This window comes from Vombatus ursinus, unplaced genomic scaffold (assembly GCF_900497805.2).
Source record: "Vombatus ursinus unplaced genomic scaffold, bare-nosed wombat genome assembly UNPS02014799.1, whole genome shotgun sequence".
NCBI lineage: Eukaryota > Metazoa > Chordata > Mammalia > Diprotodontia > Vombatidae > Vombatus > Vombatus ursinus.
The window spans coordinates 55,338,166-55,363,165 of record NW_020954577.1 but is presented as its reverse complement, the minus strand read 5'-3'; the positions used below and the strand labels follow the sequence as shown (position 1 = coordinate 55,363,165).

General features: G+C 41.7%; 1 protein-coding gene and 1 long non-coding RNA gene across 2 annotated transcripts in view; both read right to left on the bottom strand.

Annotated features, from left to right (window-relative positions):
• Window positions 1–4,694, bottom strand: part of LOC114050706 (metastasis-associated in colon cancer protein 1-like) — an 89,311-nt gene extending 84,617 nt beyond the window's left edge. Inside the window, exons 1-4 of the mRNA XM_027872569.1 lie at window positions 4,604–4,694; window positions 3,993–4,415; window positions 3,447–3,455; window positions 3,258–3,346 (exon numbers count right to left, since the gene is read on the bottom strand). The gene's annotated coding sequence lies outside the window, so the exon portion shown is untranslated. The remainder of the gene's footprint in view (window positions 1–3,257; window positions 3,347–3,446; window positions 3,456–3,992; window positions 4,416–4,603) is intronic.
• Window positions 4,695–5,150: 456 nt separating this feature from the next.
• On the bottom strand, window positions 5,151–21,151 carry LOC114050707. Its single transcript, XR_003570058.1, has 4 exons — window positions 20,722–21,151; window positions 13,885–13,944; window positions 7,225–7,316; window positions 5,151–5,273 (listed from the first exon to the last, which is right to left on the bottom strand). It is a non-coding gene; the product is annotated as an uncharacterized LOC114050707 (long non-coding RNA).
• Between the last annotated feature and the right edge of the window lie 3,849 nt (window positions 21,152–25,000).

Below are 25,000 nucleotides of genomic sequence, written 5' to 3'. Positions count from 1 at the left end.
ATTCCCAATTCACTTTCCACAGAACTACTCAAAACAATCACCTGGGAAAAGGACCCACATGTATAAAAATATTTATAGCAGCAATTTTTGTGGTGTCAAAGAATTGGAAATTGAGAGGATGCCCATCAATTGGGGAATGGCTGAACAAGTTGTGGTATATGAATATAATGCAATACTATTGTGCTATAAGAAATGATGAACAGGCTGACTTCAGAAAAACCTGGAAATACTTGCATGTACTGATGCTGAGTGAAGTGAGCAGAACCAGGAGAACATTGTGCACAGTAGCAATCACATCGTGTGATAACTAATATTGATAGACTTAACCCTTTTCATCAATACAAAGGATCTAAGACATCTCCAAAGGACTCGTGATGGAAAATGCTATCCACATATGAAGAAAGAACTATGGAGTTTGAATGCAGATCGAAGCACACTATTTGCTATTGTTTTTCTTCTGTTGTGTTTTGTTTCCTCTTTCTGGTGGTTCCTCCTATTGGTTCTAATTCTTACTTACAACATCACTAATGTGAAAATATGTTTAACAGGAATGTATATGTAGAGTCTATATCAGACTGCTTGCTATCTTGGGGAGAGAGGTGGGGAGGGAGGGGGAGAAAAATTTAAAACTCAAAAGTCTCTTCTGGTTCCCTATTCAAGTTTTTGTCATTGTTCCATCATTTTTCATTCATGTCCAACTCTTTGTGACCCTATTTCAGGTTTTCTTGCAGTAGTTTGCCATTTCTCTCTCCAGCTCATTTCCACAGTTGAGAAAACTGATACAGAGTTAAGTGACTTGCCCACAGTCACAGAGTTAGTAAGTGTCTGAAACTAGATTTGAACTCAGGAAGATGAGTCTTCCTGACTCCAGGCCTGGTGCTGTATGCACTATGGTGCCATCTAGCTGCCCCATCCTGGTCTAGTACTCCAAATAAAAGCTACTTGTCCCTATTACATCCTCCAGAGTTCTCCTCTTGCTAAGGCCCATCAGAGTCAAAGTTATTCATTGTCACGTCCATTCCACTGCACCCTTCGAGTCATCGTCCCTCCGTTCTCAACAATCTCCCCTGAATCCACGAACTTTTCAACCAATACTCCTCTTTAGCTCCTCCCTTTAACTAAAGCCTGGCTTTCCCCTTAAAACTCCACATTCTCACCACCCTCTCTGGCAGGTACCCCTCTTCCCATTCACAGAGAGCATGAGGAAATGTTACAGTCTTTGTCCCCACTGTTACTGTCACACTATTCTTTGGCTCTCCTGTCCAAAGGCAATGTGTGACCTGACCCCTGGATTTTTAGCAAAATATCTTGTTGATTTTAATATTGTTATTTATCATAAATGATCCTTCACCTTGGAGGTTTTTGAGCAGAGGCTGGATCATCTCTTGTTAGGTAGTTTAGAGGGAGGATGCCTTTGGCATATGAGTTGGACTAAAAGGCTGATGAGGACCATTTTCACTGTGAAATTCTATAATTCTTTCATGTATTTTATCTTTTTACCTAATTAGCTAGCACATGATGTTCCAATTCTTCCTCATAAGATTGATGGAAGTGACCCTGGGCTGCCAAATACTATGCCAAATGAGCGTAGGCCCTGACACATCCTATCACGTGGGGAAGGCTTCAAGTATGCTTCCAACAATGGCCTGTGTCTGCTATCCAAGGCCCAGCCTCCATGAGCCCAGCTCATCACCAAATTGTTACTGATTATTTAGCCACAACTAAGGGGAGAAGTTTGAACCAAGCAGGAGGTAGGAAATCACTTAAAAACTAAAATAGATGGATTTGATCATATAAGATACCCAATAAATGGTGATCCAGCCTTTACTTGGAAACCTCCAATGAGGGGGCACTTAAGATAGCATGTTCCATTTCTGGATAGCTGAATTATCTGATGTGTCCTCAACACAATTTTACTTCCCTAACTCCATGCTCCTTCCCTCCCTATTGCCTAAGCCTGGAAAGTCCTCTTTCTCCCTCCTTTACCTCTTCAATTTCTACCTGAAAGCCCAATTCAAATGTTTCCTTTTCTGTTACGTCTTCCTTAATTCCCTTTTACTCTTCCTGTCATAAGATATCAAAAATTCTAAGGATGTGATTGTAAGAAATCTTTTCGAAAAGTTTTAATTATCATTCTAGAATTGGTGGGAGCAGGGGACCATGGACTCCCCAATATGATTCCAGGAAAGCCCAAGTCCTACCACGTAACCCAAGTTGAAATGCCCAGATGAAATATTCCAAATGAAATAGGGAATCATCACGAATAACTGGATGAATGAATGAACACTTATTAAGTGTTTATCATGTTTCAAGTACTGTCTTTTGGATTCATGGAGATTATATCTGCTGTCCAAGGACTGAAAAATTGCCTAGAAAAGTTTGCAGAGGCTAATCACCAGCTTAGTCATAGCATGTAGAATTCTGCAGCTTTGGAAACTCTCCAAGACCATCTAAAGTTGCCTTAGTAGCACGCAGGAAGTACTCACATTGATGAAATCATAGACTTGATATATTGAAATATTAAGCAATATTGGTAATGTTAACAAAGTATTCAGTTTAGATAGCTAACTTAAAACAAATGCCATTGCTTATCTAACTTGATAAGGCTTTACCATTAGAATTGTTCAATTAATTCAAAGTGTGGATAATAATTAACTGTGGGCACAAAGTTATTTGAAAGCTTAGCATTCCTGAATTACTAAGTTAAATGAAACATGGTCCAAAAAACCCTGGAGCCCTTTATAAGGAGGATGATTTGATCCCAACCTTACCAACCAATTCAGTATGGCTTCCTATGAAGAGACATTGAACGTAAAAAGAAAAAAAGACCATCCAGCCAAAGTGCCTCATTCGACAAAAAAGAAGGGGACATCTAGAGAGAATTGACTTTCCAACTCACAGCTTTCCCAACTTTGCCTGACTTGCCAGAGATCCAACCTCAAAGACAAAAGAATCTAGGTTCAAATCTCACCTCTAACACATAATGACTATGTGACTCTGGGAAAGTCACAATAACACCGCCAGTTGCAGAGCTGGTGTTGATCTACACTCGTAAAGGAAGTTTCCTCACCTGGGAGTTCCCTGTACTAAGGAAATCACAGATCCATACCTACCCCAGGGTTTGAAAGGCTTATGGAGAGCTTATCCAACCCTCTCATTTTGTTTTTGTTTTTAATAGATAAGTATTCATCTATTCCTGGATTACACTTGGGGAAATGAATTTGAAGCAGCCAAGATAAATAATGTTTTGATCTGACCTTTCCTGAGTGAGTTGGCCATGAGGCAGGTCTAATCATTTGGTCTCTTTAATGTCCATCACTTTCTTCTCTTCAATGAAATGCTGTGCCTATAGACAGAAGCAGTTGGAACCATATCAGTCACTCTCTTCAATTAACCCTGTAATCCAAGTGTTAGATTATTGTGACTTTATCTGTTCAGAAACTGACCTTGGACATCTGAAATGACACATTTTAATGACTATAATTTGGAGATTGGACACAAATGTAAATGATCCAAGATTGCTCTGAACCTTAGACTTGCTTTCTAAGTGGGAAGTTCCTGAAAAAAATGGAGAGGGAGGCATGAGTCATGTGGGGCAGCCACTAGGACTAATCTCTACCACCCTCCTTTGCCTGTCATTAATGCAAAAATCCAAATGAATTGAGATAAACACCAACTGGGCTGGAGTACTCCAGACCCTGCTCCAGCAGCAAGCCTGAAAACTCCCAGTTTTCTCTGAGAAAGAAGCCCCATGAGCCATGCCTGCACTCAACCTCTCACGTCCCACACTTTCCCTTAGCTAAATGGTTCAGGATTCTTTTTCTAGAGCCTTCCTTGAAGATGACTTTCCATTCTGCCTGTGGAAGGGAAAAAAAAAACACCATGGAGAAGGCTCAGGGATTATCTGGAAATGACCCCATTCTCCCCAGGTTGCCAGCTTAAGATCAGAGCAGAGAAGCAAGGCATTTTCAAGGCAAACAAGACGCACTTACAGGTTTGGAAACAAGCCCCAGCTGCTACTCCAGGCACCAATCAGGACATGATTGTAGGGGACAGAGATCTGGACCCTGCTTGCTTTCCGTGCTTGCCAAGGGTGGAAAAATGAGCCACTCTAGCAAGAGACAGACAGTAATCTCCTCCTCAAACACACCTTGTCCTGTGGCTACCAGCTGCGGCTCACAGTGCTGTATGGGACTCGAAGTCCTCCTGCTTCTGCTTCAGTCCTGCCCAACCCTAAATCATCAAAGGGGGGTGAACTACACTACCCACAATCCCAACCTGCTACCTGAAACCAGGAGAGAAGGGTGTGGACCCGCAGTTTCACCCAGGGGAGGAGGGGACACATACCACTTGGGAAGGCCAAAAGGAAAAGAAAAAGAACAAAATGACTCGGCTAGCTGGCGTTCCTTCTCTGCCTAGAGCTCTTCAGGGAGATTTCCCGAGCAATCATTTTAATGCTTACAAAGGAGTACCCCTAGCCCCGCACCCTTCATTCACCACTTACCCACCCTCCCCTGTTCCTACACACACACACACACACACACACACACACACACAATCACTGACTTGGACTTACTTTAAATCTTTAAAATAGTAAACTTACCTGCAGACAATAATCCCAAGCCACCAGTTTCTTACTGGGTGAAATTTCTAAGAAGGTGACATGCTGTGACTTTGCCACTGGAGAAGGGCTTCTATAGAGGTGTGTTGAGGGGCAGGGTGGGAGGGGAGAGTGAAAATGCTATGGAGATCAGATGCCATCACAGACATTTGGAAAAAGTAGCCTCTCCCACTCCTCCTGCAACATCACCTAGGGAGGGAGCCTGAAAGGAATCAATGGTTGGTGCACAAGGAGAAAATCACACTGATTCTTTTCCACTTTTTTTTCCTTTTGCCTATTGGTGGTCTTTTTTGTACTACTCACTTCTCGACAGTGTCAACCCCCCCTTCCCAACCCCCAAGCATTTCCTTGAAACAAGGAACTACAGTTAAGCACAACAAACATATTGACTCCACCTGACAAAGCGTGAGTCATTAGGCACTTGGAGCTCCCCTCCCCCCCTTTCCTTCCCCCCCCCCCTCCCTCCTCCCCCCCTCCCCCATCCTTTCTTTGTAGGGGGACTGAAGCATCATTTGCCTCAGGCCTCCAACTCTCACGTGGTTCCAACATTGATCAGAGTTCTGAAGTCTCGAAGCGTTAGTGGACATTCCATTGTCTCAATGGTGTCTTCTCCAACTTCTCTGGGCATTTCTGTCTTGTCTTTATCTCTCACCTGATGAAAAAGCAAAGAAAACCCCAATGTGATTCCCAGGTCCTTGGAAAAGTCTGGGGGGCCAGCGATAGAGAGGAGATGTGCAGGGTCCGATGCTCCCCAAATCCAACGGGAACTAGGGGATGTCACTTTCTTCTAGTCAATGGTACTTGGGAAGAACTAGGACCTTCCAGAGAGTACAGGTCAAAGGACATTTCCTCCAGAAAGAACACTGGGTTTGGGAGTCAGTGAAGTGTGACCTTAGGCAAAGAGCTAACTCCTGGGACACTTTTTCCTGATGTGTCAAATGGAGGCAATCACATTTCTAATGGGATCTCCTAGGGTTGTTGTGAAGAAAGTGCTTTGTAAATCGTAGAGCTGATAGAAGTGAGTTATGTTATACTCCTCATCATTATTATTACTAATACTTTTATTTACTAGTACTGCTGCTACTACTACTATCATTACCATTACAACTACCACCACCACCACCACTTCCACCATTGCTACCACTAACAATACTACTAATACAACTACTCCTAGGATTACTACTACTACTAATACCACCACCACTAGTAGTACTATTATGACTACTACTACTACCACTACAACTATTACCATCACTATAACCACCACTATTACCACCATATTATAATCACTACTACCACCACCCCTCACCACCAACACTCCTGCTCCTCCTCCTACTACTACCACCACTACTACAGCTACTACTATTATCACTACTGCTACTACCACCACCACCATTACCATCACTATTACAGCTACTACTATTATCATTATTACTCCTACTACAGAACAGATGCAGATCCTTTTTGTTGGAGGAAGCTTCTTCATTGGGATTTCCCTAGATCAATGAAATCATAGGTCTGGTCTAAAGCCAAGTTGTTTTGTTTGTTTGTTTTGTTTTTGTTGTTTTGTTTTTTTTCTTAAGGCAGCTAGGGGGTGCCACAGTGCACAGAGCACTAGCATGGAGTCAGGAAGACTTGAGTTCAAATCCAGCCTTTACTAATTGTGTGACCCTAGACAAGTCACTTAATCTCTGTTAATCTCAGTTTCTTCGACTGTAAAATGGGGATAACAGCACCTCCCACTCAGAGGTGTTGGGAGGATCAAAGGAGATGTGTGTAGTGTGCTTATCATAGTGTCTGACACACAGTAGGTGCTACATAAATACTTACTCTTTTCAAGTAGTAGTAGCAGCAGCAGCAGCAATAGTAGTGGTAGTGGTGGTGGTAATAGTAATTAGTGGTAACTTTTCCTGGATCCCTTTATAACACAAAGGTTCAGCTGACTACTCTGCTTAAATATCTCATTTGCTTAAATATGTGTCCCTAGTGCTTAGCACAGTCTCTCTATCTGTGTGCGTCTCTCCCTCCATCTCTCTCCTGCCCCACTCTGTCTCTGACGTCTCCCTCTGTTTCTCTGTCTTTCAGTCTCTCCCCTTCAAATGAACAACAACCAAAAAAAAAAAAAACTTGTCTCCCAGGGTGAATGCCTCCAAGACCTGAGCAGATCACTTCTCTTCTGCACCCAGAGGTGCACAGTTCCTACCCTCCTGAATCCTAAGAAGGAAAGGGAGGCTCCCACAGAAAACAAGGCCATGCCTAAAATTCTGTTGTAAAGTTTTAAGGCATCTTTCCAGTAGATGTTCAGAATGTCATCCAGTCCTGTCCTGTGTAGAGCATCCCTGAAAGGAGCAATCCCAAGCCCCACCCTTCAAGCTGATTTCCTCGAATGAGACTTGACAGAAGCAGACAAATTAGTTTGCACTCTCCCCCCCAACACCCCACAACATAAATCAGCCTTCCTAAAATTCCCCCTCCCCTTTCAAGCTTGATTTTTTTTTTCAGACAGACACCCAGCACTGCTGGGCACATGGGTTTCCTGGGTCACACTGTCCTTGTATTACCCTGTCATGATTACCCTGTAAATTTCCAGATGTAGTACCAACCTGTCCTGTGCCAGTCAATTCTGGGGAGCAGTTCACATCAAGGTCATGTGCTTGGTCCAGCTGCTGTTGGTGGCAGAATGATCCTGTTTCCACTAGGAAAGCAAGTTGATTGGTTGGTTTGACACTCTGATGCATCCCTGCCCCCAGTGACATCCATCTCACTCCCCATGCAATTCTAGTCAGGGGCATGAGTCAATAGACTCCATCAAACTCCTGTATATAAATCCATTGTTCTTTTAAAAAATGTCATTTTCAAGATAATAAATACCAGGAAATAGCCTCCAAAGGAACACACCTAATCGTCACATTTTTTACCCTGTGGCTCATGATATTTATCATCATCAGCTAAGGCTATGGTGTAGCATCTTTGGAATCTCCAAGGAGGATTTCTGCTGTTCAAAATCGTCCGAGAGGGATTTCATCCAGGTGAAGGTTTTCAAGAATGGTGTCCAAGGGAAAAAGTAAAACAAGAAACATGCTGCCTTCCTCACTGGGTTTTTTAGAGACAAGGATGATGACATGTCAGTGAGGCACCCTGAGAAGACTGCAGGCTCTTTGAAGAGTCTTTAATCCCTTTGCCAGGAGCATGAACAAAAAAGAAGACAGCTGTCCCCCTCTTCACTTAATTCACACTTTGATTCATTTGACATCTGCAACCAGAACTCTTTTAAGTGCCTTTTACTCTTAAATATTTAAATACTCTTTTAAATACACTTTTCCAACTAACTCACTGCTAAAAGCAATTTACTGTACTTGAAGCATCTCTGGACTTTATTTGAAGAGCTCAGTCTTATTGTAACCCTATCTAATTAAAGATATTTCACAATTTCAAGGGCATATGCCATGAATGAACGAATGAGTGAATGAATGAATGAATGGAAAAACATATTTAAGGACATACTATGTTCTAAGCACTGAAGATACTAATAGAAAAATGAGACATTCCTTGTTCTCAAGGAGCTCAGGCTCTAATTGAGAGAGGGAATACATGAAAGGAGGTTCAGTTGCACAGTGTATGGAAAGGCCAGGAAACCCTAAGAAAGCAACATAAAGGTAGAAGGCAATGGCCAGGAGTCCATTTTTTTTTTTATCAGTAGGTCAGAAGATAATGCCATGAGTCTAGAGAGCAAAGAAGTAGATTATACGGCAAGGTTTAGTGGTCCTCCATATCACCATAAGGAATAAAGCTGATGACTCCCATTTCATCCCAACAGTGTGAGTAGTCAAACAGCCTGACCCATAGTCAGGGAAGTAGATGAGAATTCAAGCAGAGAAGGGCACCCCCAAGAGCAGCAGGTTTCCATCTGGCCAGCCTAGAAGGTTTGGGGCAGACAAATAGGACTGCATATTCTGCCAATACCTACTTCATATTAAACCATAATGAAACTTATTCTCAGCATTTGTAAGCAAAAATGGGATTCATAGAAAGTTCTAGAGAGACTAAACTAAGTGGACTATCTGAATATAATGGAATATTAGTTTGCAATTAGAAATAAGAAATGTGAGGAATTCAGAGAAACATGGGAAGACTTTTATGTATTGATGCAGAATGAATTAACTAGAAGGATAGGATACAAATTCACTACAACAACCTAAATGAAACAAGTCTAAATAATTTTTTAAAATCAATTAAGGATCCCAGGGAACAGATAATGAAACATAATTGCCTCCTTCCAAGAAAGAGAAGGAGCGCCCCCCTGGTACCAGGTACCAGGATAACAGAAAGTCACACCATTTATCACAGGGGGTCACTTTATTATTACTCTTAATTATTTTTTTCTTTATTACATGGGTAAGTTAAATTCTAGGCTGAGGGGTAGAGCTTTGGGGTTGGAGGTGTATGTATAAAATGACCTATGTAAAAACCCAACACCACCACCACCAACAAGCATTCATATAACTTAACATACATATAAATTAAAATCAAAAATAAGCAGCCATATGGTTAGATCTGAGAGAGACATTAGAGATCATTTTATTCAACTGCATCATGTTACAGATGAGGAAACTAAGGCCCAGAAAGCAAAATGACTTATCAAAGGTCATATAACTAGTAAGCAGCCAAACACGGGCTCCAATCTTGCATTTCTGACTCTCCTCAGCTGGTGGTTGTCTATTCTGTTAACCACAGTAGACTTATATTTCTTTTGGCAGGAGCATGGAGCATACCTTACCAGGAGATATAATTATTAGCCATTCATAATGTCACCTTCAAATGGGTTAGGATGATAAGCGAATATGCTCGATTTTGTCCAGTGATGTCAGGATGGCATAGTGGAAGAAGGAGACTTGTATCATACCTCACACACTTTCAAATTATAAGACAGTAGGCCAATCACTTAATCTCTCCCTTGTCTGTGAAATGTGAATAAGAAATGCACCTACACAAATAAAGTCGGATCTAAATAATTGGAAAAACATCAGTTGCTCATGGGTAGGTTGAGCTAATATAATAAAAATGACAATTCTGCCTAAATTAATTTACTTATTCAGTGCCAATCAAACTACCAAAATTGTTTTATAGAGTTAGAAAAAAATAATAACAAAATTCATTTGGAAGACCAAAAGATCCAGAATATCAAGGGAATTAATGAAAAGAAATGCAAGAGAAGGTGGCCTAGACATACCAGATCTTAAATTGTATTGTAAAGCAGCAATCATCAAAACTATTTGGTACTGGCTATACATACAGTGGCAAATCAGTGGAATAGGTCAAGTACACAAGACACAGTGGTCAATGACTATAATAATCCACTATTTGATAAATCCAAATACTCTGGCTTCTGGGATAAGAAATCACTATTCGACCAAAACTGCTGGGAAAACTGGAAAACAGTATGGCAGAAACTAGGCATATATCTACATCTTACACCATATACCAAAATAAAGTCAAAATGAGTACACAATTTAGATATAAAGGCTGAAACTGCGAGCTAACTGGGAGAGCAAGGAATAGCTCACCTGTCAGACTTATAGAGAACAGAAGAATTTATGATCAAACAAGAGATAAGGAACACTATGAAATGCAAAATGGGTAATTTTGATTACATTAAATTGAAAAGATTTTGCACAAAGAAAGCCAATGCAACCAAGATTAGAAGGGAAGCAGAAAACTGGGAAAGAATTTTTACAACCAGTGTTTCTAATAAAAGTCTCATTTCTAAAATATATAGAGAAATGAGTCAAATTGATAAGGTTACAAGTCATTCCCCAATTGATAAATGGTCAAAAGATATGAACAGGTAGTTTTCAGATGAAGAAATTAAAGCTATCTATAGTCACATGAAAAAATGTTCTAAATCACTATTGATTAGAGAAATGCAAATTAAAACAAATCTGAGGCACTACATCACATCTATCAGACTGGCTAACATGACAAAACAAGAAAATGATAAATGCTGGAGAAGGTGTGGGAAAATTGGAACACTAATGAATTGTTGGTGGAGTTGTGAACTGATCCAACCATTCTGGAGAACAATTTGGAACTATGCCCAAAGGATTGTAAAACTGTACATACCCTTTGACCCAGCAATACCACTTCTAGGGCTATATCCCAAAGAGATCATACACATGGGAAAAGGACCCACATGTACAAAAATATTTATAGCAGCTCTTTTAGTGGTAGCCAAGAATTGGAAATTGAGGGGATGCCCATCAGTTTGGGAATAGCTGAACAAGTTGTGGTAATGGACCGTGATAATGGAAAGTAAAGGAACACTATTGTACTATAAAAAATGATGAGCAGGCAGACTTCAGAAAAAAAAATGGAAAGACTTATGTAATCTGGTACTGAGTGAAATGAACAGAACCAGGAGAACATTGTGCATAGTAACAGCCATGTTGTGTGATGTCTGACTTTGATAGACTTATCTCTTCTTAGCAATGCAAGGATCTAAGATAACTCCAAAAGACTCATTATGGAAAATGCAATCCACATCCAGAAAAAGAACTTTGGAGTCTGAATGCAGATCAAAGCATACTATTTGCTCTCTCTCTCTCACTCTTTTTTTTTCTTTTTTTGTTTGTTTCTTGTTTCTTGTGGTTCCTCCTATTGGTTCTAATTCTTCTTTTTGAAACATGATTAATGTAAAATAATATAATAATAATAATAATAATATATGTATTATATATAATGTAAAATAATGTTCAATTTGATTGTATATATAGAGCCTATATCAAATTGCAGGCCGTCTTAGGGTGAGGGGAGGGAAGAGATGGGGAGAAAATTTGGAACTCAAAATCTTACGGAAGTGAATGTCAAAAACTATAAATAAATAAATAAAAGAAATGTACCTACTTCACGTGTTTATTGTATAGATCAAATGAGGCAATGTATATAGAGTCATGGCATCCCCATAACTCCTCCACCCAAAAGACCCTTCCATGGCCACCACCCAGCTTTATGTGAAGTCTTCCTCAGGAGAATGTATGCTTATTAAGGACAGGGTCTTGTTTCACTTTTGTATTTGTATCCCAAGTGCCTCACACATAGTAGGGACTTAATAAATGTTTCATTCATTCATTCATTTCATAAAATGGTTTGCAATCTTCTAAGTCCTCTCGAAATTTGAATCATTATTATTATCATTGGGATTATTACTATCTCATGGATAATGTATTTGCCAACTGATTGGTTGATTGATTGATGATTGTGTGGTCATCCTAGACTTTCAGATATTACCTACAAGTGTCAGCCTGATATTCCTTCATTCATCTAACAAACATAATTTTGCCTCTCTGCACTGGACACTATGCTTTGCACTAAAGATAAAAAGTCCCTAAGGAAATAGCACACAATTACAAAATCTTCTGATCTATTGGGGGGCAAACAGCATGTACATATATACATATAAATACATACATACATACAAAGTCCATACAAAGTAATGGAGGTTGTGTCAGCAATTGGAATGAACAGGAAAGATTTTGGGTAGGAAAAGATTCTTGAGTGAGCTTTGAAGGAAGACTAGGATTCTAAAAATTTCAAGTCACAAGACACAATGTTGAATGAAATAGGTCTGCTAAGGGTTACACCCACAATTCCACCAACTAAGGAAACTGAGGGACAGAACTATGATTTAACCTTGCCCTAGAAAAAGCAGCAGAACTTGGAACCATTGTTGTGATTGGGAACTTGTGAACTGCATTCTAACTGTAAAGTCAAATGTAGAAATGTATCATAAGAATAAGCTTACCAGCAAGAAGTGAGTAATTACTTTCATTCAGGAGATACCCTAACTCTCTCTCTCTCTCTCTCTGTCTGTCTTTCTACATTTAAGATGTATCCAATACAACCTAAAAAGCTATTTACACACCATGAACCAATTTCTTCTTTAAAAGGTTTAAATTACCTCTCAGAAGTGAGAAGTTAATTCCTTAATAACAGGATATTTTAAGAATTGTAGTCATTTTTTTTAAAAAGTCTAGAGATGGCTGAGATTCTTACAATCTAGCCACAGCTGGGATTCTTATAATCTAGCCACTGCTCAGATTCCTAAAATCTAGCCCCTGCTTACTCGTGTTCAGACTCCTTAAGAGCCTGCTCAATATAACAGATGTTCTAATAAACCTTGTCTTTGGCTGAAAAAAAAAAGTCTAGAGACGTTTCCAAAGCTATGGTTAACAGGGTCGTGTATTGTTATGTGCTTGGAAAATTCTCTTTGATTACGTTGATGACGATGTGTCTTCCGCTTCCAGGATTTTAAAAAGAAGGACTAGAGCCAGGGTTCTTCAAATGGGATCTACCAGCTTGTATATAGATAGATAAATACATACATACACACATACATATATAGATACATAGATAGAGATGGATGGATGGATGGTGGATGGTAGAGAAAAATATGTGGAGGAATAGATAGATAAGTGGATGGATGGATAGCTAGATGATGGACAAATGATAAATGCTTAGATAAATAGATACATAGAGATAGATATAGATAGATGGATAGATGGATGGATGGATGGGTGGGTAAAGATAGGTATATACATAGAATAATAGATAGATAAATAGATGGATGGAGAGATAGGTAGGTAGATAGATAGAGAGAAAGGAAGGGAAGGGAAGAGACCAAGCATTTATTAAGCATCTACATGTCAGACACTCTTAAGTATTTTACAAATATTATCTCATTTGATAAATGATAACATTGGTGAGGGGAGGGAGAGAGAGAGAGAGAGAAAGAGAGAGAGACAGAGAGAGAGAGAGAGAGAGACAGACAGACAGACAGACAGACAGAGACAGAGAGAGACAGAGAGAGACAGAGAGAGAGAGAGAGAGACAGGGAGAGAGAGATCTTGGTTCTGAAGAATTGATGACACACACCTCCTTCATCTAGGTAGAGGATGAGGGATGGTAGCCTATGGAGAAAGAACATTACATCCATTATCTGCTAGTGTTGTTTGTTCAATCTGTTTCACTTAACTGGGTTTCTCTGGGACAAGGGAAGGTCCAAGTGTGTAGAAGTAATTGGGGAATAAACGAGATGTCGAAAACAAGAGACATCAGTTTTGTGTGGCTTTTTTGGTCTCTTTTTTTGTCTGAGGAAGTAGCTTATGATCTGAAAGAGGCCACACACTCCCAGTGCCTCTGTGGCTCTGAAGCAATGACAGCATCAGAATCATATTTGAAACCTTTTCCTTTAGACCAGGAATCTGCACCTTAGTCACATGGTGTGGCCCTTTGGTGGTCGGTGAAGTCCCTGGAGCCATCTCAGAATTCTAAATGCATAAAATAAAAGCGTAGGATTAGTAGGGAAATCAATTATGTTGAAACACTAGTATTATGACATTTTGAAAAAAGAGTTCACAGATCCCAGATTAAGAACTCCTGCTTTAAACTTTTGGTAACCTTGAATTGTATTGCCCTTCCTTTCGACTGTTTTCAGGAAAGGGATTCCACATTGTTAGAAGGAATTCATATAGGAAAGAGCTATCAAGCCATGTTCACAGACATGCATTTTTGGCAGTGTGGTATAGTATAGAGGATGCTGAGCCTCCAGAAGCCTTGGGTTCAAATTCTGCCCCTGCCATCAGTTTTGTGTCGCCAGGCAAGTCACAAAACCCCTCTGTGCTCAGGCAACTCTAAGATTTGTCTAGTGCATCATAAATGGGTGTCAAGCTGCATGAATAAAAGGAAATCTCACCCTGGGAGTACCTTGTGCTATGTATTATCATATTGTTACACAACCTCAAAATATATAATAATATATTTACATTGCATTGGCTGAGCAAGTGCCACAGAGTTTTGTATGCACGGGGTCACAATAGCTAGTATTTAAATAATATTTACTGTGTGCCAGACACTATGCTAAGAACTTATTTAAAATAAATATTACCTCATTTTATCCTGACAACAATTCTGGGAGGTAGGTGCAGTTATTATTCTACCTATATTACAGTTGAGATATCTGAGACAAACAGAGATTAAATAACTTGCCCAAGGTCACACAGCTAGTAAGTTTGTGAAACTGGATTTAAACTCAGGTCTTTTGAAGTCCAGTTCCACAGTGTGCCACCTCACTGTCCCAATGACTCTTAATCTACAGCTATTGAATGAATAAATAAATCAACATTTTGGTTCGCATTTTAAAAATAATGTCACATTTCGTTTTTTCTTCTGGTATCCCCCTAATAAGAAAAGAGGGAGGTCAGAGAAGTGAGCAAGGGACTGGAAAGGCTTCAGTCTTCCAAAACAGAAACTAAACTGAGAAATAGTTCTTTGCTTTCCCTAGCTCAATGGTAAAGTTCCTAAAGAAGAAAGCGAGAGCCAGGGGTGATATGTTCCCAAAGGTAAACCACAGAGCAAATGACTAACTGAACCCTATTTCAAGTAGCCCCCGTTCCAAATAAGGAACCGTACCTTCACCTCTCAAATCTGAACCAGACAGACATTTGTTAGCTCAGAACAATAACCATCAGGTCCCTCCCCCCCCCCAGGAAATATCTGGAGACTAGCCTCCCTGAGTCTTAGTCTCCTCACATGTAGAATGGGCCTCAAAAATACCTGTGCCCCTACACCCTAGGGTTGTTGTGAGGATCACTTGAGATCTAGCCCGCTGGCCAGAACAGGCAACACTAGGCCTGGCAGCCTTCACCTAACAGTCTTTGACTGGCCTTGCTGGTTTGTCCTAAATTGGTCACTCCTCAAAATGTGGAGCTCCAATTCAACCCCACCTCAAATCCCCAAAGATCACTTCTATTTTTGACTCTAATCTAAAGAGAACCAACCCCCTTCTCCCCCAACCCCATCCCAGAGGGAGGCCAGAGAAAGGTATTTAGATAACAAACGTGAATCAAGAATGTTATTCCTCACAGAATGCTTAGAATCATTTAAGAGGCCAGTATATAAGCTCCTTGAGAGCAAGGACTTTGCTTCGTCTTTCTCTGCATGCCTAGTGCTTAGCTCAGTGTGGAAGGGTTTCAAAATGCTAGTTAATTGATTCAATGACCTTTGGAACATTTATTGCCGGGGTGTTCCCTGACTTTCCTAGATTCATCTGTGCTGAGTATGCCCTGGTAACGCTAGGTGCGCTCTTCTCTTTCTGATGGTTTCTCCTTCTCAGATGTTCTTTCGCTGTTCGTGTTGTCCACACAGCTGATCCAGTAGCCAATATTGCATGGCTTGGCTGCCTGGGAAGGGGAAAGGCACCAGCTACCTTTCTAGATCTTACAAGGCCCTGTACCAAAGGAAAGACACACATAAAAACTGGCCTCATCTCAACTGCCTGTTTGCTCACAAGTTGTCCTGCTTGGGAGAAAAGAATCTCCTGTGGACTTCCCAGAGTTCAGAGTCATCCACACTGCCCACACTTGGAGGACAGCAGAACATCACAACAGGATGCTACAGAGAAAATTTTTGCAAATACCCATACCTAGACATTGGAATGGGTGTACTGCCATATTATGAGGAGTTTTTCCAATTGGCCTTTCCCTGGGGGAATAAGGGGAATATTTCCGATGGGAATATTCTCCCCCAGTGTGCAAGTTGAATCAATCCAGGCTCTACAAAATGGAAGCTAACATGGTTTTTGTATGTAAATGACAGCTACAATGATGAGGAAGGTGGTGATGAAATGATAATGATGAGGATGGCCAGTGAAATCTCCAAAACAGGAAAACATCTGCATACCAAAGGAAAAAAAGAAAGAAAGAAAGAGAGAGAAGAGAAAAGCAAAAAGAAATGAAATATTAGTTTGAAGTTTCATGAGTCTAATAGCAGAATTATGCCAGTCTATGATGTTAAAGGCAGGCCCTGGCTTTGACCCTGTCTATATCATGTATGTACATGGCTGTTTGTATGTTATATCCCCTCCTTAGACAGCACCATGGCTTTATCAATTTTTCTATCCCTAGAATTTAGCAGAGCATCTAGCACACAGAAAGCACTTAATAAATGCTCATTGGCTTGACTTAGAAATAATCCATCCAAGGGGCAGCTAGGTGGTGCAGTGGATAGAGCACCAGCCCTGAAGTCAGAAGGATCTGAGTTTAAATCTGGTCTCAGACCAAACACTTGACACTTACTAGCTCTGTGACCCTGGGCAAGTCACCTAAACCCAATTGCCTAAAAAAAAAGAAAAAGAAATTATCTATCCTGATGTCAACAGGGCAGGTGGCATCCAGAACCCTACCTCTTCCTTCCTTGCTCTATAATTCAGAAATCCTGAACCTGGTTCCCCCAATCATTCACTGGTCCCTTGTGCAGATGTATGACCAAAGTCCATTCAAAGCTAGTTTGTCATGTCATAGCTTTAGATTTTCTAGTCCAATCCCCTCATTTTTCACGTGAGGAAACTAATGAATCCCAAGTCTCCTCATCATGTCTCCCATTCCTCCTAGTCAAGCCTCAGCCATGGACCAAACTCACCATCCAATGCTTTCATTCCTGGATATGTGATGCCAAATGAAGGTGGAGAAAATCTGGACAGGGTCGACTCCAAATTTTATGTTATATAACCTCAACTGGGCCCTTGATGCTGCTAGGCAATCCTATTATACTTCGCTTATCAGCTCATTCTTTCACTCTCCACAGAGGCTCTTCCAAACCTTCTCATCCTTCTTCAAACCTCCATGGCTCTTCCTCCCCACCCCCACTCTCTAAGCTGAGAACCTTGCTATTTTACAGAAGAAAAAAAAAAATTAAGGTCAGTCTCCTTGAAGACCTTCTTCCCTCTTCCTGACCTCCTATCACTCAGGTGTCTTTGGCCATTCTCTCCTCCCTCACCCTTGTCTCACATGATAAAGTGGCCTTACTCCTTACTAAGGCCAAGCCCTCTACCTTATCATCCCCTCTCCAGCAGACTGCCCCCTCGTTTATCTCCCTCCCTCACTTAACTTCAATCTCTTCCTCTCTACTGGCTCATTCCCAATTGCCTATAAACATGCTTATGTCTCCCTCAGTCTGAAAAAAAACCCCTCACTTGATCTTTCCAGCTCTACTAACTATTGTCTCATTTCTCTTCTGCCTCTTGTAGCTAAACTCCTTGAAAAGTGCCCTATGACAGGGCCCTCCACTTTCCTCTCACTCTCTTCTAAACCCCTTACAAACCAGCTTCTGACCTTATTGTACTAAAACTGCTCTCTCCAAAGTTATTAATGATCTCTTTTCTCCATCCTCATTCTCCTTGACCTCCCTGCAGCCTTTGACACAGCTGATCACACTCTCCTTCTTGATATTCCCTTCTCTCTGGGTTTTCAGGACCCTCCCCCTGGTACTCGCCCTATCTCTCTAAACACTTCTTCTTTGTCACCTTAGCTGGATCCTCTTCCAGATCACACCCTCTAACCATAGGTGTCCCTCAGGGCTCTGTCCTGGGTCCTCTTCTCTTCTCCCTCTAGACTGCTTCACTTGGTGACCTCATCAGTTCCCATGGATTTAATTGTTGCCTCTGTACTGATGACTCTCAAATTGGTCTATCCAGATCCAATCTCTCAGCTGACCTCCAATCTCAAATCTCCAATAACCTTTCAGAAATTTCAAACTGGATATCTAGTGGATATCTTAAGCTCAACATACACAAAATTGAATTCATTGCTTTCCCCCCTAAATTCTCCCTTATACACCGTCCCTATTACTGTAGAGTGCAACACCATCCTCCCAGTCCCTCAGACTCACAACCAACTGGGAGTCATCCTGGATTCCTCACTCTATCTCACTCCCAACTATATCCAATATGGTGGCAAGGCCTCAATTTCACCTTTGCTACTTCTCCTGAATACATCTCCTTCTCTCCTCTGACACTGTCCCCACTCTAGTGGAGTTCATCACCTCACACCTCGATTACCACAATAGCTGCGAGTGGGTCTGCCTCAAGTCTCTCCCCACTCCAGTACTTTCTCCATTCAGCTACTAAAGTGATTTTTCTGTAGTACCAGTCTGACCAAGTCACCCCCCCCCACTCAATACACTCCAGTGGCTCCCTATTGCCTCTGGGATGAAATAAAAAATGCTCTGTTTTGCATTCAAAGCCTTTCATAAGCTAGCCTTCTCTATCTTTCCAGTCTTCTTACACCTTACTTCCCAACACAGATTCTCTGATCCAGTAACACTGGCCTCCTGGCTATTTCATAAACAAGATAATACTTCTCCCACCTCTTGGCATTCTATCTCACAGCCCTCGTGGCTGGAATGCTCTCTGCTCTCCCTCCTCCATTAGCTTCCTTTAAGCCCCATCTAAAAGTCTCATCTTTTACTGGAAGCCTTCCCCAATGCCTCTTAATTCCAGGGCCTACCCTCCCCTCATGATTCCCTATTTATTCTGTAGGTAGCTTGCTTTATACCAACTTGTTTACACATTTTCTCCCCCAGTAGACTCTAAGTTGCTTGAGGGCAGGTACTGCTTTGTGCCTCTTTTTGTATTCCCAATGCTTTGCACACAGTAAGCACCTAATAAATGTTTATTGATTGATTTTTCATATTAGGAAACTGAGATCATGGGAGGTTAAGCAATATGCCTATGGCCTCACAACTAGGAATCTTGGCACCTATAACACATTTATTAAATGAAGGTGTTTGTGTATTTGGGGGTGGGGTGGGGCAGGGGAAGGCAAGATCTGGTCTGACTTGTAGATTCAGTTCTGCCAGGAGAGGGGGCTGCCTCTCCATTTCTCCTACTTTCCTGACTTCTGCTGACCTGTGATCCTGTTTCCTCACCCTCTGCCAAAGGTTCCTCTGTCTCTCAATCCCACCTTGCCACCAGTCCTGTCAGAGTGCAGCTGGTGTATGTCTAGAAGGTGGTCCCCAGATGACCCTCCCCAGCATGTCAGCACCTGGGGAAAAGTCCTGGTTGGTACCACCTCCTTGTAGACCTGGCAACTGAGAGCAAGCCTGAATTCCCTGCTTTCCAATCGAGCACTGTGAGCAGCTTTCTAAAGTCTGCACAGCTGGGCACATTGGATCAGGCAGAGCAAAAGTTTAGGGGACAATAGGGGAAAATAAATGTGTTGGTGTTCTTCCAGAACCCTGCCATCCAAAGGGTGGACCTGTCCCTTTAAATATGGGAGAAATAAGACAGGACATTGAAAGAAAGACTGGAGAATGTCCTGAGCAGGACAACCAAGACAGCGTGGGATTTTGAACACATTCCTCATATGAGCACCAGTTGAGGCAACTGGGGGTGTGTAGCATGGAGAAGAGGACATTGGAGGGACATGATCCCCATGCATCTGAAGAGTGGGGCAACAAGGGGTTACAATGGTTAGAGTGATGAACCTGTAGTCAGGAAGACCTGAGTTCAGGCGCAGATACTTCCTAGCTGCGTGACATTGGGCAAATAATTAGCAACCCTTATCTGCCTCAGTTTCCTTACATGCAAAATGGGGATAAAAATAGCACTTAGTAGCTTGTGAGGGTAAATGAGATTTTTGTAAAGTGTTGTGTAAACCTTGGGTAGCTAGGTGACACAGTGGATAGAATGCTGGTCTTGGAGTCAGGAAGACCTGAGCTCAAATCCCACCTCAGACACTTATTAGCTGTAAGAAACTTAACTTTGGGCAAGAAACTTCACCTTGTTTGCCTCCATTTCCTCATCTGTTAAAATGGGCTGGAGAAGAAAATGGCAATCTACTCCAGTGTCTTTCCCAAGAAAATCTCAAATGGGGTCACAAAGATTCAGACATGACTGAAAAACAATGGAACACAACACAACGTGTAAACCTTAAAGGGCTATCTATGTTGCAGTTATTCATTAGCTTACAGGTAGAAGAGGAATTCACTTCTTCTTGGCATGAGAAGGAAGAGATGGGTAAAAGCTATCAAGGGGCAAATTTAGGCTTAACCTGGGGCAGTTAATGGAATAGTTTTCTTCAGCACCTACTGTGTACAAGGCACCATACTGGGCACTGGGAATATAGAGACAAACATGAAATACCTGTAACCTCAAAAAATTTACACAAGAAAAAAAAAAAAGAAGGCCTGAGAGTTGTCCAAAAGGGGAGATATGTTTGCCAGGGTGTCAATAGGCTCCTTCTCCCTGGCAGTCTTTAATCAATACTTACCTTCAGGCATGCTGCTAAAGGAATCCTTGCTCAGGATTGACTTTCACAAGCTGGTGTCTGAGGTCCCTTCCCGTTGGGAGATTCTGTGTCACATTTTGCCTGTTTTTTTTTCCTTTTTTTTTCTTGGAGGACTCCTGGTATTATCTCAGGATATACCAGCACTATGCCCTGGTACAAGTTCAAATATGAGCAGCAGGTAGCCTGGGAATACCCCCAAGTCACAGGAAATCACCCCGGCCTCATGCATAGAGTCCGAGGGAAAAGTCATCGACAAAGATTCTCCAAGTCGCCAGGAACCTCAAGGGTCATTTTGTACAACATGGCGCTGACCAGAAATTTCCCCAGCAATGTCCCCGAACATGGCTCATCCAGCTTCTCCTGGAAGGTTTCCCAGGAGGAGGAAGAGCTTTCCTCCCAAGGCATTCCTTTACACTTGGGGACAGCTCTAATGGCTAGAACGTGGGTTCCTCACCCACAGCAAGTTAAAATCCTCCTTTCTGCAACTTCCTCCAATTATTTATGGTTCGGCCTTCTTTGAGTTAGGTCATTCCAGGTCATGAGGCCAAGGTCATATTTCTGGCTCTAACATCATCCACCCCCATACTTGGCTAGTTTGTTTTTTAGAGAGGAAATATAGACTAGTGGAAAGAGTGCTTGACACTTGGAGCCAGACAGCCTTGAAGACAGACAACTTGAGTTCTATTTCTGACTCAACCACAGAAGAGGTGTGACAATGACAAATCCCTCAATCCCTCTGAGTCTCAGTTTCCTCATTTGTAAACTGAGGGGGTTGGGCTAACTTACTTCTATTGTTGTATGTTCCACCCTCCTTTCTCTACATGTAAAAATATGCTTGTCAATGACATCATTTGCCACTAGAGGTAGTGTGGTGCTGGCTGAACTACTTACTCAATGTGCAGTGTCCGGCAAGTCATTTAGCCCAGATCACGAGATAGCATTGTAATGTTTGAGCCTTCTAGGGACAAAGTGGAAAGACTAGAGGGTAATCGCTCATAGGTTTGAGGAGTTTAGAGAATGGAGAAAACAACATGGGTCCATGAGGGGATTGGGAATTGGGGTGGGGGGGGGGGGGGGTTGGTTCAGGAGTCAGGAGATCCAGGTTCAAATCCAGCATCTACCATGGAATTCCTGGGTGATTTTTAGGCAATGGAACCTTCCTGGTTCTCATTTTTCTCATTTATAAAATGATGGGGCTGAACTAAATGACCTTCAAGGTCATTTCCACCTCTAACTCTATGATTCTAAGGTCATAGCTTCAGATGAAAGATCTGTGAGGGAATGAGGAGAGGGTAGCACAGTCAGGAATGAATGCAGGCAGCATGATACTGAGGAAAAACCATGAGTTTGGAGCTTAAGACCCTAGGTTTGAATCTTACCTCTGCCACTTTCTATGACGCCTTGGATAAGTCACTTCTTTCTTGGTCAAATTTAACTTAATCATTTTGCAAGATGAGGGGGTCCAACTAAATGATGCCTAATGACTCCAGATCTTTAATTCTCAGTTCCTTTGAGTGAAGGGATAGTGGCGGGGATGAACCTAGCTCTCCACACTCTTCTTTTGACTTTCCAAACTTCTCCATTGTGTGGGTACTTGCTCCCAACTGCCTCCGTTCCCCCATTTTTCAGTTCCTTTTTATGCATTCTCTTTCCCTATTAGAATGTAAGCTCCAGGAGCTGTCTTGGTTTGTTTGTTTGTTTGTTTGTGTGTTTTTAGTATTCATATTCCCAGAGGTTAGCACACTGTCTGAAATATAGAAAGTAGTTTACAAAACGTTTGTTCACTTTGTTGACTTGACTTGATTTATCCAAGCCAGAACAGTGGGCCAATAGTGAGTGATTAGACTGGACAAATTAGGGTAGAGCTAGATAAAGCATGGGAAACCACATCCTGGGAATGAGGGGTGGGGGTGCCAAAGTTTCATTGGATGTTGCGGGCAATGGGCAACTATTCTTAGCTATTAAGTGAATGAGTCCTCTCCGAAGTACCCGGATGAAAGAAGAGTTTTATGAAGATTTCGTGAATGGCAATGAGAGAGCCAGATAGGGGAGCTAGGAGAGTGGAGGTCAAGAACAATAACAATGCCTGGAATGGATGCATTGTCTTCATGTTTGCAAAGGGTTCTACCCATGTTATCTCATTCCATATTCACCCCCAAAAATCCCTATGCAGAAAGTAATACAGATGAGATTATCCCCATTTACACTTCAAGATGAAAACAACAACAACAAAAAAACTTTGCAAGGAAGTTAACTTAGTTATTATTGTTATTGAAGATGTTAACAATAATAATGGCTAACATTTACATAATGGTATAACATTTGAGAAGTGTTTTACAAGTATGAACTCATTTTAATCCTCAAAAGAACCTTGGGAAATATGGACTGCTATTATCTGTAGTTTACAGAAGAGGAAACTGAGGTTAAGTGATTTGACCAGGGTCACATAGTATGTGAAACTACATTTGAACTCAAGTCTTCCTGACTCCAAGTCCAACACTCTATTCACTGAGACACCTAACCACCTTTTTGCACCCAGGATTTCCAGACTCCAAGTACTAGACCAGGTTACTGTAGTAATCTCTGCTTGATGTGATGGATGTGGAACTAAGGCCGTACCAGCTATTGTGCAGTGGGAAGGGGGGAAACAAGGCCCAACCTCAGATCTCAAGCCTGAGCTCTCTCCTCAACCTAAAAATCACCTCAAAATGTGAACTTCAAAACCTCCTTGGAGGTGCCAAGTCATGACTAGGTCAGGATCAGAGGACCACAGGGATGAAGCTGAAAAGGACCTCAGAGGACTTCTGGGCCAGCCTCCTCATTTTACAGAGGAGGAAACTGAGAGTCAGGAAGGTGACGTTCCCAACATCACTCAGTTAGCAAACATGAGAAGTAGGATTTGAACCTAGGTCCTATGGCTCTAGTTCTTGTCCCACTTCACCACATATCATCTTCCTCTCTCGTCTTTCAGATGGGAAGCCAACGATAGCCTCGGAGTCAATTAGCAGAGCTCTGTCTCCAGCAAGGGAGCCATCTTTCTGTCTATAGATTTGCCACCATCTCATGAGGGCTTATCCCTCCTTCGCTTCCTTCCTTGGGCCTCCCATAGTATTCTATGGCTCTATCTCTTCCCTTTAGTTGCTTAGTATCATTTCACCCTTAAACCACTGGAAGTACGTTGAAGTTAGGGACCAAGTTTTAGTGATCCACAGATCAGTCTCAGCACATGAGATAACTCCGAGAAGAGGAAGGCAATTTCACGAATGTTATTCATTAATTGAATGACTTAAATTGACGACAAGACCTATAGGTGCCATACTGGCAAATTGACCAAAGTCATTGGACTGGTGACAACATTAGGCAGTGTTTTCCTCCTCTTTCTCACCTCCTTGTGACTCTCCTGCCCTTCCCCACCCCCAACACCACCTTCTCCTCTGTAGGGGCTTTCTCCAAATGAGAAACTTTTTTTTGTCTGGACAGCTTCCTAAGAGAGAAGAGGAAACAGGAATAAAAACAATCCTGGGGAAGAAGGACTGAGATTCCACTCACCACATAATCTTCGGAGTCTGGTTACACAGGGAAGTAAGGATGCCTGGCCAATACATGTCTGAAAACCCAAATCTGGTTTCTGTTCTCTAGGTTGCTCACTCCTGGGGCTTGCCCCAGGTCTCTCCCCTTGCTTTTTTTTTAGACTGAGGTTTCTCCCTCGGATTAGACATTTAAGGACTACTCACAGACCCATTCCACTACTGATAAACAGGTATGGGATCTTCAATATGATCGATTTCTGACCTGGGCCAGTTTGCCCTCCTTCCCCCTTCTTTTTTTATGCAATTGGAATTAAGTGACTTGCCCAGGGTCACACAACTAGTAAGTATCAAGTGTTTGGTCTGAGGCTGGGTTTGAACTCAGGTCCTCCTGACTTCAGGGCTGGTGCTCTATCCACTGCACCACCTAGCTGCCCCCTTTTTTTTCTTAAAGTTTTATTGTGCCTTTATTTTTAAAATTTCAGTAATTCCTGGGTACTTATTACCACCACTAACCCATGCACTGAGCTTGGCCTACAAGAAATGAAAGCAGTTAAGCAAAAACCAACCAAGACAACAACTAAAGTTGGATTACAATGAAAAGAACATTCTGTACCCACAAGAAAAGGAAAGAGCTACATTTTCTCCTCTCTTCTGTTTGGCCAAGATTGGGCCACAGCGTTCGGATGGGTTCTACCATTCTTCTTTATTATAATTATGTCATTATTGGGCAT